Source organism: Martes martes, assembly GCF_963455335.1.
Source record: "Martes martes genome assembly, chromosome: 9".
Taxonomy (NCBI): domain Eukaryota; kingdom Metazoa; phylum Chordata; class Mammalia; order Carnivora; family Mustelidae; genus Martes; species Martes martes.
The window spans coordinates 78,194,938-78,212,068 of NC_137896.1; the positions used below are offsets into that span (position 1 = coordinate 78,194,938).

A 17,131-nucleotide genomic window follows, 5' to 3' on the forward strand; every position below is an offset into this window, starting at 1 on the left:
AGAGTTCAATTAGCCTAAGGGGAAATTAAACAATTGGCTGGCAGCTCACTGATTAGCAATTATTTTCCCAGAAAGTTGGTAGAGCCGTGGTGACTGCTGAGCCCCAAATCCCCACGGCCTCTCAGTGACTTTGGATAAAAAAGCTCCCATCCCTCTGTGTTTCCCCCAAACAAGCTGCAGCTCTAATGACAAACATTCCAGCCTTAGCTTCTTGTCTTTGTACCCTCTGGTGCCCCCACTTCTCCCTAAATCAAGTTCAGTATGCCATACAGTCACCGAATTATCTTTCAGCTCTTTCCTTAAACTCACCATCCAGAAGAGATAAATTGGTGGTCTCGTCCAGGAGAGAAGATGGATCTGAACCAGCATCTCTAGGTTCTCACCCTGTGTGATACCAGACCCATGTTGTTAAAGAGCCACAGGCCTGTGAGAGTTAGCTCCCCTCCCAGAGACGTGGACCTGAGCCACATGAGATTGAACCTAGGTGGCACAGCCTGGTCATCTAGGTCATGACTCTGGTATTAACAGATCTGGTGTGAATCCCACCTCTGCCACTTACCATTTAGGCAAGTAAATTCATTCTGAATGTTAATGTCTTCATCTGTAAAATGGAATAATAAAAGTACCAATCTCAGAAGGTTGTGATGAGGATGAAGTTGGAGAGCCCATGGAAATGGCTCGGCACACAATGTCCAGTATAGAACAAGAGCTTGATGAATTATTGCTCAGATTTCATTAAGATTTATTTTCGCAAGCTCATTAACACTAACCTGCTAACCTAGCTGAAGATTTTTTCTCTTTTGTCAACTGGATGACTGTAAGGAAGACTTTCAAAACTAGTTAAAATGCCTAATCTGATCAACAGGCAGCTAAAAAGGACTGTCTTCCTGACCTCACAATTGGGTCTCTCTTTCCTGCATATCTTTAGAACATCTGTGGGATGTGACTCTTCTACCTATAGGCTTGCACCGCTGTTGAACTTTTTTACACATGGGCTTCTAATGAGACAACATCTCCTCAAATGTGAAGGTACTATTTGAAATTTGTGGACATCTTCCTCAATATCTGGCACAGAGTCTGGTCCCTGACTGCCACTCAGTAAATATCACAGGATGAAAATATAAATGAAGACAAGTGTAAGAATTCCTTTCATGAAAAGTAAGGTAAGTCCATTATGTATCATACTGTCATGTTGACTTGTTTTATGTCTCTTTTTTTTTTTTTAAAGATTTTATTTATTTGACACAGAAAGAGAAAGAGAGAGAGAAAGAGAGAGCACAAGCAGGGGGAGCAGCAGGCAGGCAGGCAGGCAGAGGGAGAGGTAGAAGCAGGATCCCGCTGAGCAGGAGCCCAATGTGGGCTCAATCCCAGGACCTTGGGATCATGACCTAAGCCGAAGGCAGCCACTTAACCGACTGAGCCACACAGGTGCCCCCTTGTTTTATGTCTCTTACAGACATGGGCCTTGATCAGAGCAAATCCTATTTTATAAGCCACCAACAACAACATTCAGCACAAATCCAAGCACATAAGTACTCCATATAAAGACATAATATATTCATGATTGGACAACTGATTATTTTACTTCTGAGAGAAACTCAAAATTCTAGGGGCTTAAAAGATGATTCTTTCCTCTCTAACACCTCCACAGGGTGGAGAAGACATGCTGTGAAGGCCTCCTGGGCCACTGTTTTTTGGCTTTTGGCTCTCTTGACTGCATCCACAATCAGGTAAAGAAGAAGAAGTTAATTCCACTTCAGAATCTCTGGCCCCTGACATCAAAGTCAAAATCATATGCACACTTTCTTAAAAGCAGGGAACATCACCACTGTTTCCTTGCAGTGTTTCCAAGACAATAGGATTTTTTTGGTTTTTGTTGGTTTTCCGGAGAAAAGCATGGTAGTGGCAGTTCACCTTCACTCCTGATTCACCAACAGAAGCATGCACAATCTTACACTTTAAGAAAGAAAAGTACATGCCAAAGGGAAAATGCTACTAATGTATTATTTGAAAATAAATCAATTCTTAAATGATCGCTGATAAAGGGACTGAGTTATATTTTTGCTTTGAAATCCATTATACACTTAGGTTCATCCAACTGAGTTAAAGAAAACACTATGACGTGTGTTTGAAATAAGGAATTCCCTGCATCAGGCCAGACTTTCCCTATATTCTCTTGTCTGGACAATAGCTTCAAACTCACACGGAGGAAGAAGCAATTGTCAGCAGTTGGGGGCTTCCTCTCCAGCCCCTTAGACCCCAAATTGACTCTTCCAGCTTTCAAAAGCAAACAGCAATCGCCAGAAAGTGACTTATTTCATAAAAGAAACTGAAACACAATGCCCTGATTGGGTTACTCTTTCTTATAGAATGAGAGCACATTCACACTCCAGCAAAGCCATCGGCCCCATTTCAAGAACTTCAATTTGACTCACAGAGTAAAAGTGGACTGTGGGGAGCGCACTTAAGACCCGTGGTTCAACATCAAAGGGGGAAATGTTCAAATATGTTAGAGACTCTGTGCAAAGGGGTATTATGTGTCTCCACAGATAGGCTTGGGCATACAGGTGGAAAACATTTTTCCCCATTTGTCATGTTCCAAACGTCTCTGCTTTAAAGGAAAGCATGAAAATGGGGAGTTAAAAACAACGCCCGCACCTTTCCTCAATGATTTCTGCATGTTTGCTACATTTGATGCAGACGTGTGTCCTACAATGGTTGAAAAAGGACTTTGATTCTGACCTTCTCCTGTCAAAAACAGCTACTGTCAAGAATAATCTAAAACAGCTTCATAAGGGACGCTTTAACTGATTAATCTCTGAAGGTCACACTGTCTGTTTAGACTCTAACATTGGTGCCACTTGCAGAATAGCTAAACTTGTGAGGCCCCAGCAAGCTCGCGATGGGGAGCTCGGCTCCCAGGGGTAGTTACAGATAATTAGCACAGTTAAAAGTTCAGCCACTTCAGGTAGTTTTTACAATCCCATTTCTTCAAGCGCAGGGCCATGTCTCATCACGGTTCTCATCATCACCAAGAAAATGCATTTATTCTCTAGCAACTTGTGAGCTGACCTACAAGGGGAGCTCCAGTGCCCCCACTTGGTCTCTCAGGAGTCCGTGTCTGAGACAGTGAGCCACGGGGGCCTCAGAGGATGGACACGGGAATGCTGCATGGAGACCAGGAGATGAGATGGAGACTGTGTTTAAACAGAGTGGTTTGAGTGGCACTCAACCGAAGGGATCAAAATTGTTATTGTTTTTTAATTATTATTTAATTAATTCACTCTGCTGGACAGGGTTTGGCCCAGTGCCATGTGACTGGGGGAAAACAGTGACCCGATTTCCACAACTGGCCACGGAGTGTTCAGCACACCATGCACTGTGCTAGAAGGCGTGGGAGAAACACAGGCAGAACAGGGCCTTTCCTACCCAGGTTGAAGCAACGGTTTCTGAAGCACGGCACGTGGGTCTTCTCAGGGCAATAAGACCTGGAAAAACCACTCAAGGAATGAGGGAGGGAGACCTAGGCAGGTGGGAACTTGGTAGAATGGGAGTGGATTCCTCCCCTGCCCCGTTAACATCTATTTGTTTTTCAAAATTGCGAGTGACGCACTCTCAACCAACATCTCTGGCTTTCATCTTCATTTTCTTTCTCTACTCCTTTGGAAATAGGAGAAACTGGTGGAACTGGAAAAGTTTCCAGGACCAGCAAGACAGGGACGCACCGAATCTAGAGGCACTTCTACATCAATGTTTACATTAAGCAAACATACCCAGGCTCGCAGCCTCGCCCTCCCCACCCCTTTGCCACATACCAGCACATCCAGAAATGGCTGAGGATCAAAGATCAGGGCTTAAATCGGAGCCATGCTATGGGATATGGAAAATAAAGTGATAGAACCATCTTGCCTCTGCCTGTCTCACTTAAAGATGATAAGGAAACATTATCACATTATTTTAAGGTAAAGCCAGCATTTCCAGAGCTGATTGAGGCAAGAATTAGACAGTGTTTAGGGGATTATGAAAAACAGCTTCTTCTACAGGTCAACAGCTAATCAGAATTCTCAGGAGATTTTCCAAAGATTTTTTTTTTCCTCCTTATGAATAATTTCACCAAAGGCACAAAAATGGGCACATTATTTAGAGAGAGCCTTTTGATGTATTTTCTCTGAATAAGCATGGGTATTCGAGGATTTCTGCTAGTTCAGAGCAACAGGGACCAACTTATTAAATGTTCCTGCTGCAATGCCTGCAAGCTAGCTGAGATTAATATCAGCATAACCTGTTACTTAATTCATTATGGGGATACAGGCTAATTTGATTTGATATTATTTTAATAAAGTTCTGTGATATATAAGATTGTTTCGGGCTATCAAAATAATTTTCCAGTTATTACAGTTATTCAAGCAAGTCCTTTGATAGCAGCAGTTGGTCCTCGTCTGTTGTGAATACATTAGCGCTGATGATTCATAGCAGCTGAGAAATGTTAAGCCTGTGAAGCATTGTGTTGATGCTCAAATTTATTCTGCAGGCCATTAAAAAAAAAAGAAAAAATATTTTGTATGCATCAAGCTTACACGTGTCATTAACACAGTTCATTTTTTAAAACCAGTCTTTCATAGAAGACAGGGTTTTTGCAAAGAAAAAATCTGCTGCTCGCTTTGAAATTCATTGATGCTGTTTTACATGTTTTTTATATACAGTTTGCATCAGCCTGTATATTAAGTGAATCAAATAGTTCTAAAAATGATGCATTCTCTCATTGCAGGGGGTATTGTAAGCCATTACAATATAAACTGTTCCAGTCCACAACCCTATATGTTCATTTGGCTGTCATGCAGACAAAAGCTTTTAATGTTGTTAATGTGCTCTGTTTAAAAATCCCATTTCTGCTTTTATGCCATTTGCAGATATTTCATTTGGTCTTTACCCTTCTTTCAAAGGGGAGGAGGAAAGAAAATAAAAATGCCTCTGCGAACAGCACAAAAGGAGGCACCCCCTTAAGGAGCCTCTCCTGGCCTTCCCTCTTCACACCCTCTTCTGTCTTTCTCCCTCCTCCACCCCTTTACTCCTCTCTGCTCAAGTGAGTTGACATGTCTGTCGGTCCATTCCAGGGGGGTTGGTGGAAATAAAAAATGCATGCTATCATTTGGCAGACGTTCAAAAACTTGACCTAAAAATTATTAACAGGGCTCCGCTGTCACCTCCTCCCTTCAGACCCTGAGTGCTTCTCCTCTGATCCCCGCAGCAACCTTCCTGCCCCAGGGCCGGACGCCCCGCAGTCAGTCCACACTCCACACTGTGATCAGAGTGGTCCTCCTGCTAACGTATGAAAAGAACCCCCTCGCTCTGCCACTTTGGATCCCTCATTGGCCACCCACTGCCCGCGTGAAAAAGTCCAAAGCTCTTCAGTGCCCATCTGGACCCAGAGCAACAACTTCATTCTCTCCCCCAGTCTCCCTTTGCACCTCTGCTTCGTGCTCTCTCACCAAACTAGCCCTGCGCTGTCTGAGCCCTAGCTGCACACATACCACCGCTCTAGCTACACCTTCTGACGAGATCGGGCACAGCCAGGGTGCTATGGCCACAGACCTGTATTTCTACCTGCGGTCCTTTTTCACCCTCATGACAGCCCTAATCACACACAGGTACCACCTTCTCACTGTACTGCACTTACATGATGCTATAACTGTTTCTCTCTTTTTCATTCTCACATTAGACTGAGCACTCCTTGAGAGCAGACCCTGGGTCTTTCTTGTATCATCAGGTCTGCAGCAGGAGCAGGCAGCCTTCAAATGCCACTATACGTATTTACTGAATGAACGCACAGATCTTCTGCCCAGCAGGAAATGAACTCGCTACTTTCAGAAGTGCCTACGTATTATAAACATGCTACACTAAAGCCTAAACCTGACTTACCACATATTCCCCAAGATAAATACCCTATATTTATTTTAATTCCACTTATAAACTCTTCTTGTGCTGGAACACTGCTCAACTGCACATTCCCATCTTGGCCAGTAAGGAAAATTTTCCCACTGATAGCATGGAATTAACAAGGTTGCTCAGAGCATGAAAATGCCAAAGCCCTGGGGACCACAGCATCTAATCAGGGACAAAGGAGAAGGCAGTGTGCTGACATAGAACAAGACTACTCCAAGAGTCAGGAGCAGTAAGGCCAGCCTGGGGCACTGAAGGCCCATGGTAAGCCTTTGTGGCATCAAGAAAAGATGCCCCTTTCTCCCAGCACACAGCCCAGGCCTAGGCACACAGCTGGATTCAGAGCACAGGCCGGATTCGGGCTCTTCTCACCATGCTGGCCAGGCACCGCTGTGTAGCACACACACACTGCACCTCCATTCACAGCCAAGCCCTGCTCAGGCTGATCCAGTCACCAAACTACTCTCTAGCGGGCTGCGTTCTCCTCTAACGGAAAGGGACACATAAAATTCTCGACCTACTTCCAGCAAGATTATTATAAGGATCAGTGCAACAAATACGAAAACACCTTGAGAATGGTAATTTTAATACCTACAGAAGACACATTTTGAGAAGTCTACTTTTGAGTACTACAGAGAGAAATGTGCTCTCAACCCTCTGTGTGGACAAGACCTCCCTTCCTGGGCTCAGTTTCCTCATCAGAGAACCAAACCCCATGTACCTTCTGGAGGGGAGAGAAGTAACACTACTGGCACCCACCAGGCCACATGCTGTAAGCCCTGATTATAGACTTACTGCTGTGTGGTTTTTCCATATGGTTTTCCCAAACAAGAATCCTGAACATCCGATCTCCGTTCTCCCCACGTGTGCGCTGAACAGCAGGGGTATAAGAAGTTGGCTTTAATGGTATTTAATCTAAGATTCCCGATAGTCCTCTAAATCTGCCTCACCAGCCGGCACCCAAGTACAAAACGCATGGCCTCAATTAGCACCAGAACCTTCCACTCCCCTCCAACAAGTGGGCCTCCTGCTCAGCCACACAAACACATGCACACGCATACACACGCACGCGTGTGCGTGCACGCACACACACACACACACACACCCAAACCCTCTACAGTAAGAGAATGACCTGAACCTTACAAAGATATGGGAAGAGGAGTAGGATTCTTCCCCAAATCTCTGTATTCAGGAAGGCAGAGTGCACGTTGTGATGTGTTAGGGGCCATAGGAAGACAACCATGGGAAAGGGGTGTGATTGTGGGACACTTGGTAGAGAGAATATTCAAGAACCTTTCTGTTTCAGGCAAAGGGGGAAAAAGGAACTCAGGGAAAATCTTGGAATTTATTTATTTATTTATTTATTTATTTATTTATTTTAAAGATTTTATTTATTTATTTGACAGACAGAGATCACAAGTAGGCAGAGAAGCAGGTAGAGAGAAAGGAGGAGGCTCGATCCCAGGACCCTGGGATCATGACCTGAGCCGAAGGCAAAGGCTTTAACCCACTGAGCCACCCAGGCACCTTAAATCTTGGAATTTAAAAGTAGTTAAAAAAGCAAATGTCACACTGGGGACAAACAGCCTCTTGACTCCTCTTCCAAGCAAGAGGCCACCTAAACTTCTCCTCAGTGTCACAGAGGCTGGCACAGCACATGTCTGTTGACTAGGAGACATTTGATAGTTGTGCCCCTTACACCCGACAGATACAGCCCAGACCCAGGGAGTGGAGAGAGGCGTCATGGTCTCTCTGCAGCAATCCTCAGGCTGCCAGCTGGAGGTTCAGGTTTCTCTGGAGAGGTAATGCTGAGATTTAGCAGGGAGTGATTCGCCCAAGTTCCCCCACCTGCTCTGTGGACTACCAGCAGAAGCAGAACTGAAGAAGGAAGCAGGCTTTCTAAGTGGAGGGAGAGGGAAGGTCACAGTGAGGGTGACCATGCCCTGAGACCCAGTGATGGCTGAGACCACACGTGGGAATAAAGTTTACCTAATACCCACCACCCTTCAAGTAGTATTTTCTGCTATCCTGATCAGAATTACAGTGAATAGGACAGAGTAGAGTGGTGGGTCCAGCCTTAAGTTGGGACCACCTTCTCTAAACCGGCTGCGCATCTTTCCCTGATAAACAGTCACCTGGTAAGGGGACATCAAGGAGCTTAGAAAAACATGGGCTCTGGAGTCAGAAAAATTAGTTCATTTCCACAAGCCTCAGTTTTCTCATCTTTAATATGGTAGCTTTGATGAACTACAATGAGGCAAATGAAAACGCAGAAATTCATGTGCGTGGCAATGTATTTGGGGACAGGTATCCAATATATGTTTCCTTTCCCTCCCTCCTTCCTTCCTCCATTCCTTCCTCCTTTCTTTACATCCTTCCTTCTAATGATGAATAATTTCGGCCGTCTTTGTTCTCTAAGAACATCCAAGAGCTCTCTATCTTCTACCAGACACAAAGCAAGTATCTGCTTGTCCCCAAGTAATAACCTTTGGGTCAATCATTATAGAAAACAGTTCTTGTTGCCTTAACTGGGAGACACTGGAGAGACAGGGTGTGCCTACGCCACTCCCATAAAGCCCTGCCACAGTTGGAACCACCCACCATACTGCCTCTGTAAACCTGGAAGGAAAAGACAAAATGGCATGTTCTAATGACTTCTAGGTTGTTGCCAAGGTGACATGTACTCCAACATGTACTCCATGTACTCCAGCCATGTTCCTGGCACTGGGTAGGTTAGGAGACCCAGGGAAGATACCTAGGATTGGACATGAGAAGCCAAAGCTCTGGGGCCCAGCTGCATACAGACTATTATGGAGCATGCTGAGCCTCCTGTCTGACCTCCCCATCCCTAGGCTCTGCCTCCAACTTACCCCCATGGATGCATCTTTGGAAAGAAAGCACAACTCTGTTCCTGGCTCTCCTTCACTCAAAAAATCTTCTCTTGGTCCCTGTTGCCCACCAAAGGAAATAGAAGTTCTCTGTCTGGCGTTTGAGGCCCTCTGTAATACCATCATGTGGGTCTGTCTGGCCTCTCCTCTGTGAACCTCATGCTCTACTCAAGTGCCTAGATCCATGTCAACCAAGAGTGCCCTCTGCCAACCGTCAAGGCCTGCTCCTCGCAACCTCCTCCGTGGTGCTTTCTCCCCGGACCACCAGCTGTACCTCAATCAGATAAGATCACTACATCCTTGGTATTCCCATAGGAGAGGGTCTTCTGTGGCACTCCACAAAATTTTTAGTATCTGTGCTCTTGCCCCAAACATCCAGCCCATGTACACACATGTACAAACACAAGATCATTCACCCTTTGAGGGTAAGGACCAGGAGAGACTCAAGAAATAATGGCTGAGACAAATGCTTGAATGCATAATGACACCCAGAATAGTCAATCCACTCCTAACAGCATAGGGTAAACAGAGAGCTAACAAATTCAGGAGTTCTAAAGGAAGACATATTTCCCAACAACGATTATAATTTAGGAATAATAACGGCCACCAATCGCCAAGTACTTGACAGACACAGTGTTATTTATTTTCCCAAATTAACCCTTAAAACAACCATATGAGGTAGCTATTGTTACGAGCGCTGTATTACAGAGGCAGGGAAATAGGTACAGAAAGTTAGTAACTGGCCCAAGGTCACATCCCAAAGAGTTGAGCCAGGACCAGCCGGGGTGGGCTGGCTCCACAGCCAGTACACTTAACCAGCACACCGCATTGGCTCTTGGTAGGGGACTCCATTACCAAATGGGTGCTGGTTAAGAATACTTCTTCCCTAAATCAAACTCCTAAGTACCCTGCAGGACCATAAGCAGAGGGAGACATCACCAGGTAAAACCACAAATTCATCCACACCACTGGAGACCAGATGAAGAACAGGGCCCAGTTCTTCTGTTTAATCTTATTAGGTAGAAATGAAGTAGCCTCTGCCCTGGCCAAGGTCACTGCCTGCCCTGAATAAGCCTTTTGAAGATAATAGATCTGGTCAATTTAAAAGGTCCAGAGCTGAGGTGAGAAACCAGTAAACCCCTTAAAGTTTGGCTGCCTAACTAATCAGTGAATTATGTTCTCATCAATGAATCATAGAAATAAAAGATAGTGAAGTCCCCCTGGGTCACGTGCCCATCCCCCAGCATGGGGGATTTTCTCTGCAGCATTTTCTGTGAGTGCTTCTCCAGTCTAATTAGAAATGACCAAGCAATGGGGTTCCCACCATTGCCTCTTGGGGAACTATTCCGCCGTCTAAGAGACCTAATTATTAGGAAATTGATCATTATATTCATACTAAATTCTTCTCTGCTCAGTTGTATCACATCACTTCTTAATTGTTCTCCTTTTGACCCTGCCTGCTCCTACCCCAAACAATTCCTCTTAAGCACTTCAATTACTTTTTCCCTCCACTGATTCCCAGCCAGCCCACCGGGGAATGAAGTAGAGAGGAAAGAGAGAAATGAGCAATGGAGGAGGAATGAACAGAGGCCTGGCAGCCCAGCAAGGTCACTGAGTCCATGGGAAGGCCCTTCATGTCACTCGCGGGCTCTCTCCTACTTGTCAGAAACCACATCAGACAGCAAGACACTGAGTACTAGAGTCCCCTCCCATCGTAGGCTACTCAGTGGCCCCTCTCTTGGCCAGCCCCAGGTCAGCCAGAGTGTCCCACAGAGCAAAAGTCACAGCCCCTGGAATTTTTTGGGGTATATCCACCACCACTACAGCAATAGCTGGGTCCTACACCAGCTGAGGCCAGTCAGACTGAGGAGGGGTCTTCCATTACCAGCATTAATCCTTTGATGTAAGAAGTGGCCTGGAATCAGTTAAGTCCTGTAATCTTACTTTAGGCAGGAGGGAAGGAAAAGTCAAGAAAAACTGAACCAAGCTCCCAGTGACCCCTGTACATGTCTGACCAGCTCCACGTGACTGAATCAATATTGTGAAGACCGGCCCCCTGACCAACGATCCTCATGGAGTATCTGGGCATCACTGTGTCAATGGCCCTCGTTAGGTCTTCTCTAAGACACTGACTGGGGAGGGAAGCAAGGAGCAGCACCTCCACACAGAGCTGTGTGAGTTTTGCCCTGAACAGACCAGGCCAGTGATGGAAAATCCACTCCACACTCCATTATCCAAGCCAGATTTTGTAATTCACACATGAGGACTATAACTGCCACTGGCAGCACTTGCTAAGAGGATGCCCATCTATCGCAAAAGACTGTTTTGTCTTATCTTAAACAATATCAAACACTCACTCAAGCATCCTGGTAATCATAACCTTGTATATCTACAGTTCTCATGAACTTGAGCACAAGCTCATTCGGGGCAACAAACATGTCTTAAAACTTGCACTGTAATCCCCACAGTAAGTAGGACTATGGCCTTCACATAGCAGATATGTCGGAAATGTTTGCTAATGAAGGCATAAGATTCAGCAGGGATACTTCTTCTATCTTATTTTTTTCTTCCTTAATGCTCTTCTCATTGTATCTTCCCTTTTATCCTTGCCCTACTGACTTTTCCTTGCTTTCCCCACAAGTTGTTTCTCGGCAATGCTTCAACAGACTTCATGTATATGTCCCTTCTGAGCTCCAAAATCCAACAGATGCCAACACAGCATCAGAGAAATTAAGTGAATTTTGAGACCCTGTAGTCCAACTCCTTTCTCTTACAGAGGACACAACTTAGGCCAACCAAAAGATGTAACTGGCCAAAGTTATCCATTTAGGTACTTTACAGTAGAACAATTATTTTTTAAAGAAACATGTTCAAATACCTACCATATGTAAAGTTTCATGTTAAATGCAAGGGTTACTAATGTGACCAAGGCTTGATTCCTGAAATTAAGAAGTTCAAAGCCTTATAAAACAGAGATATGTACTACTTTTTTCAACACAACAAACATATTCTTTAATAGAAGACTGAATAAAGTCTGCATAAGACAGGGGAAAGAGACAAAGGAAGCCTATTGAGAGAGTGCTAACATTTGAGCCAGGTCTTGAAGGTAAATAGGAGTTGACCAGAAAAAGAAAGCTGAAGAGACACTCCAGGGCATGAAAACATGTTCAGAAAGCAACTATAAAGCAGTGTGCCTGGAGTTCCAGAGAGTACGTGGTTAAAAGAGAAGACGTAAGAAAGGAGCCTGGAGAGATGGATTATAAAGATGTTGAATACCACACTAGGGAACCTGGATTTAAGTTGCATGTGGTCAATGGAGAGTCACGAAAGGGAAGATGTAAAGCAGAGAGACTACAGGCAAGACGACGTGACCAGTTAGAGCTTACTGACTTTGTTCAGTCAAGAAATAATAAGGGATTAAACCATGATGTCAACAGTGTGTATAAAGAGCGTCAATCTGAAAAAAAAAAAAAAATGTTGATGGCCAACTGATCAGGTGTGGAGGGGGAATGAAAAAGAAAAATTCAAAAATGATTTTGAGACATATTACATATATGCAACGGAATATTACTCAGCCATAAAAAGAATAAAACTTGTCATTTGCAACTACACAGATGGATCTAGAGGTTATAATGCTAAGTGAAATAAGTCAGAGGAAGACAAATACCATATGATTTCCTCATATGTGGAATTTAAGAAATAAAGAAAAAAGACAAACAAAAAAACAGAGTCTTGGCTAATTGAATTGAAATTAAAGAATATTAAAATGAAAAAAAAACCCAAAACCAGACTCTTAACTATAGACAACTTATGGTTACCAGAGTGGTGGTGGGTGGGAGGATGGGTGAAACAGATGAAGAGGTTTGAGAGTACACTTATCCTTATGAGCACTGAGCAAGGTTAGAATTGCTGAATCATGTATTTTACACTTGAAACTAATACAACATTGTACATTAAGTATACTGGAATTACAATTTTTTTATAAAAGTAGGTAGTGTGCTTTTTGAATGCTTTGTAAAAGTAAAAAATAAAGTTTTGTTTGCTTTCTTAAAAAATGATTTTAGATTTCTAATTTGGTTAGCTAGGTGAATAACTACACCTTAATGGAGAGGAAAAAATATTAAAAAAAGAACAGGTATAGGAAAAAAGATAGTTTGGTTTGGAAATACTGTGCTTGAAGAAACAGACCCAGAGTTCAATGGGAAGTCTCAGCTAGAAATAATGACAAGTTCCATCAGGGAATGGAAAGTGGTAGCTGAAGCCACAGGAGTGGTAGTCATTTGTAAGAGAAAAGTGTGGTGTAAGATGAGAAGACAACCCAGTATGAAACTTGAGAACCAGCTGCATATTAGGACCAAATGTATGAGGGATATCAGAAAAGGTGACCAAGGAAGAGGCACCAGAGAGGTTAGCAGGAAACTAAAATAGAATGCCTCACACACCTGGGAGAGCAGGGTCAAAATGACAAAACTACGTAGGGCTTGGATGAGATAAAAACGTAGAAGAGTCAAAGAATGTGGCCATCGGGAGATCACCAGCAATTCCAAGAGAGTACATATTATAGTGTTAGAAGCATAAGTCAGATAAAAAATTAGATAGTTCTACTCAGGTAGCAAATTGAGGATGAGGAAGGGTGCAGACCACTCTTCACACATATTGGAGATTAGGACTAGCTCAAAAGGAAGGTAAGGTTGAGAAAAGACTCCATTTAGTCAAGAAGAGACTCAATAATATTTACAAGAAGCCAATGCAAGAAAGGAGGAAGATAATTGACAGGTGAGATTCTAGTGGATTCATGAAGATGGATGTGACCAAGAGCAAAGATGGAAGAGTGTGGAACATCTCTTCTCTTAAGGCAAAGAGAATGAAAGAAGGTAGCTGAAGGCTTAGGTATGCTTGGTGGCAAGACAGAAGTTAAGGGAATTCAAATCTGGTAACTAGCATTTTTTTTTTTTTGAAAAGAAAAAGTCATCTTATGGTGTGAGTGAACAGGTGGACTGAGCACAGTGATAAAGGCTAAATTGGTTAACCCTAGTGGCACATGAAAGAGGTAACTAGAGATGTAAATATAAATGTAAATGTCAGGGTCAGGACTAAAATGAGCCAGTGAGGCATGGAGGGCATAAAATTTAAGGAGGTACTCATTCTCAAGGTCTAGTAAATACATGGTTGGCTCCAACAGTGACTGTTTCTTCATATTCTGCATTCTAGACACCTCACTTACCCCACCCTAGTCCTGGCCCTGGGATTTCTAAACAGCTTCACCATCTAGATGAGGTTGGAAATCATGGGTTTTTAATAAGTTAAGCTAGCTTATCCTAGTTAGAAACTTGTCCTCCATAGTGCTTAGAAGCTGAGGATAAGAAATGAACAGAGATAGAACAAAGACAGAGAAGACAGAAGAAGAGGAAATGAGGAGAGAGGGAGATGGGAGATGGGGACGGGGTGGAAGTAGGGGGAGGGAGAAAGCAAAGAAGCAAGAGAGAATGTATTAGCCAGAGATTAGAAAGACAGATAAAACAAGTCAAAGGACTAAAAGAACTGAACATGCTTGTGAGAGCAGAGTTGAAATGGTTGCACAAACAAGGTAGGAACAGAAATGGAGTTAGGAGGGAGTGATATACTGTTCACATAAGGAAAGGTCAAGAGACCAAGAGTCCCAATGAGACCAAAGAACATATATCAAGGGCATGAAAGAGTGAGGACTGATAGAAGGATCAGAGGTTGTGGTCAGAAAGGAGAATTTCAGAGTTCAGGATTTCAAAAATGGAGCAACTCCAGTTGATGACAAGGGCCAGTAGTTGCTATGGGAGCAGCTGCAAAAGTGAAGTTGAGGTAGAGGTTGTTGGAGAAAGAGGTGTCAGGAACTATGAGGCTGAAGCATTGGATGGGGTCCTCCATGAGAATGTTACTGCAACAGCTGGAGGGAAAAAAATCACCCTGCTGCCCAAACACAGGGTTTTAACATAACCAGAGAGGATAGAGACAATTCTTCACATCTACCCATCTGTCCCTGCTGCCCAAGTTAAAGTAGTACCACTAGTATAAAGTACAGTGGACTCCTGCTCTCCCATTGGCTTATGGCTTTCTAGATCAACTCTTCTATATTACACCTTTACTGTACACTGTTATATATCTTGGGATGATGTATGACTCAAGGTCGACATGAACCCATGCAGTGAGATGAGTATAATTAAGTGTCATTGTAGTATCACCAAAAACAAAGCTTCTTCTACCTTCCACAGCTAAAAGCTTTCTTCTCATGCTGCGGTAAAGCTAGTATGTGGAAGAGGAAGATTTCTATTTGCTATGTTTTCTTCCCTAGTATGTGAAAAGGTTTCTTCTGTCCTGAGCCCTATTTCCTATCAATGCATCAACTCACATAAAACTACTTAATGAATGAAGAAAACCATCTGGTCAAGTGGGACTTGACTTTAAAAAAGATAACAGGTGATTTCTAGTCAATTTTACCGGAACAAAAACATAATCCAGCTTTTTAAGACCTAAAGACTTGGGTCTGAAATAAACACACTTGACCTAAGAGTTTGGATGGAGGTCATTTTATGTGGTGTTGACCCAGCTGAAGCTAATGAACACTTTTACAAGACTCCATCCATGTGCTGGCCCTATTCTTTCTGGCTACCTTGCTCCAGGGGAAATTTTGAGAACATTTCAAAATCCATTTCCTCAGACTACCCAGGACCCATTACAAAAAAGAACACCAAGAGTTAAAAAGTACCAGCAAACAACACAGGATAGGCTAAGCATACAGCAGTCACCATGAGCATAAAGGATACAATTTGTCCCAATCTCTACTATTAAAGTATTCAGCAGATACGTAATAATTATGACTTTATTGGCAGGGGCTCAGCTGGCTCCCTCTCCCTTTGTACAGAAAATGTTAAGAATGTTTCAACTAAATGTCAACATTTTGGAGGGTCTGGATTAAGGGACTCTATCTTTGTAATACTGGAGAAGGATGATAGACTTCAGGTCTTCTAAGAAGACTGACATTTAATAAATCCTTTAGGACCCCATCTTGGAGCTAGTTTCTTTCTACCACTCTCCCAAAGAGGCATACAAGAATCCTTCCTTTGCCCCAAACTGCTCCTATCCTTCAAGTACCAAGTCAAGAGCCACATCCTCCAGGAATCCTTCCCCAAATACTCAAAGCCCTTGACACTTTTCATTTCTGCAGGAAAGGAGAGTCTGCAAGGCTTGGCGACCTATGTCTCAAGTGAGCAGCATTATTCACACTGTTAACATATCCATGTAAATAAATTAACATTTCCCAATTCCAGCAAAGACTAACGAAATGTGAATAACAAATAAAAAGAATGAAAAAGGAAATGTATAAAGGTGTTTTATAATTGTTTGAGCTAGAAGAATCTGCACTTGCTTTTCATTTCAACCGAAACAGTATTCACTCTAACACTTGATTATATACTCTTTTTTACAATATTGACCTATATTAGCTTTGAAGGAAATACATTATATATTTCTTTGTATACCAAAAGGACACAACTACATACATAAAAGGTGTATTTTAGAAAACGGAGCATCTCACATCCACCCAGATCCTAAAAACCAAAGTTGTCTGATTCAGTTCTCCAGTAAACAGAATCAGGGCTCCTTGGATAAATGGCTGATTCTAGGGCTAGGGTAGGGAATACAATTAATGAGTCTAAAAGCATCATGCAGTGTCAGGAAGTAAAGAAGTGCTCACAAAACAAAATGATGGGGACGTGTCAAAGGGACACAGAAGCTAATTTGAAAGAGTTCCTAATGGCCAAAACCATAAAAATTTGAGGAACAAAATAAATAAATAACCAGTGCCCGATTAAAATCCAAAATTTATAATATATATATCCATGTTATAGGTCAATCACATCTCGATAGAACAGGAAAAATAAAATATACATCCGCAAGTCCACACTGGTATAAAAAAGTGATTGTATAAATACATGAGGAAAAGAGATAAATCTCCCTTACAGAAGAACTCCACGTAATTTATGTAGATACTCTCCAACCAGGACGTGGAGCTTAATCCCCCCTACCCATGCATCTTGAGTATGGGCTGTACTTAGTGCTAGCATCCAAAGAGTAGAACATGAAAGGCGAACAGAAGACTTTACAGTGAAGAAATGTGGCAAACACTACTTTTGCCAGATGATCAAGGTCAATTAACATGATCAGCTGATAGCATGTACCACTGATATGTGATAAGGATGACATGACACCTCTGTCGTCTTACTCCCAAAAGCCCATAACCCCAGTCTAACCATGAGAAAAACTTCAGACAA

At 42.9% G+C, this 17,131-nt stretch overlaps 1 long non-coding RNA gene across 1 annotated transcript in view; it reads right to left on the minus strand.

The window, feature by feature from the left end:
- LOC308349666 overlaps window positions 1-17,131 on the minus strand; it is a 408,787-nt gene that overhangs the window by 156,333 nt on the left and 235,323 nt on the right. The window lies entirely within an intron of this gene.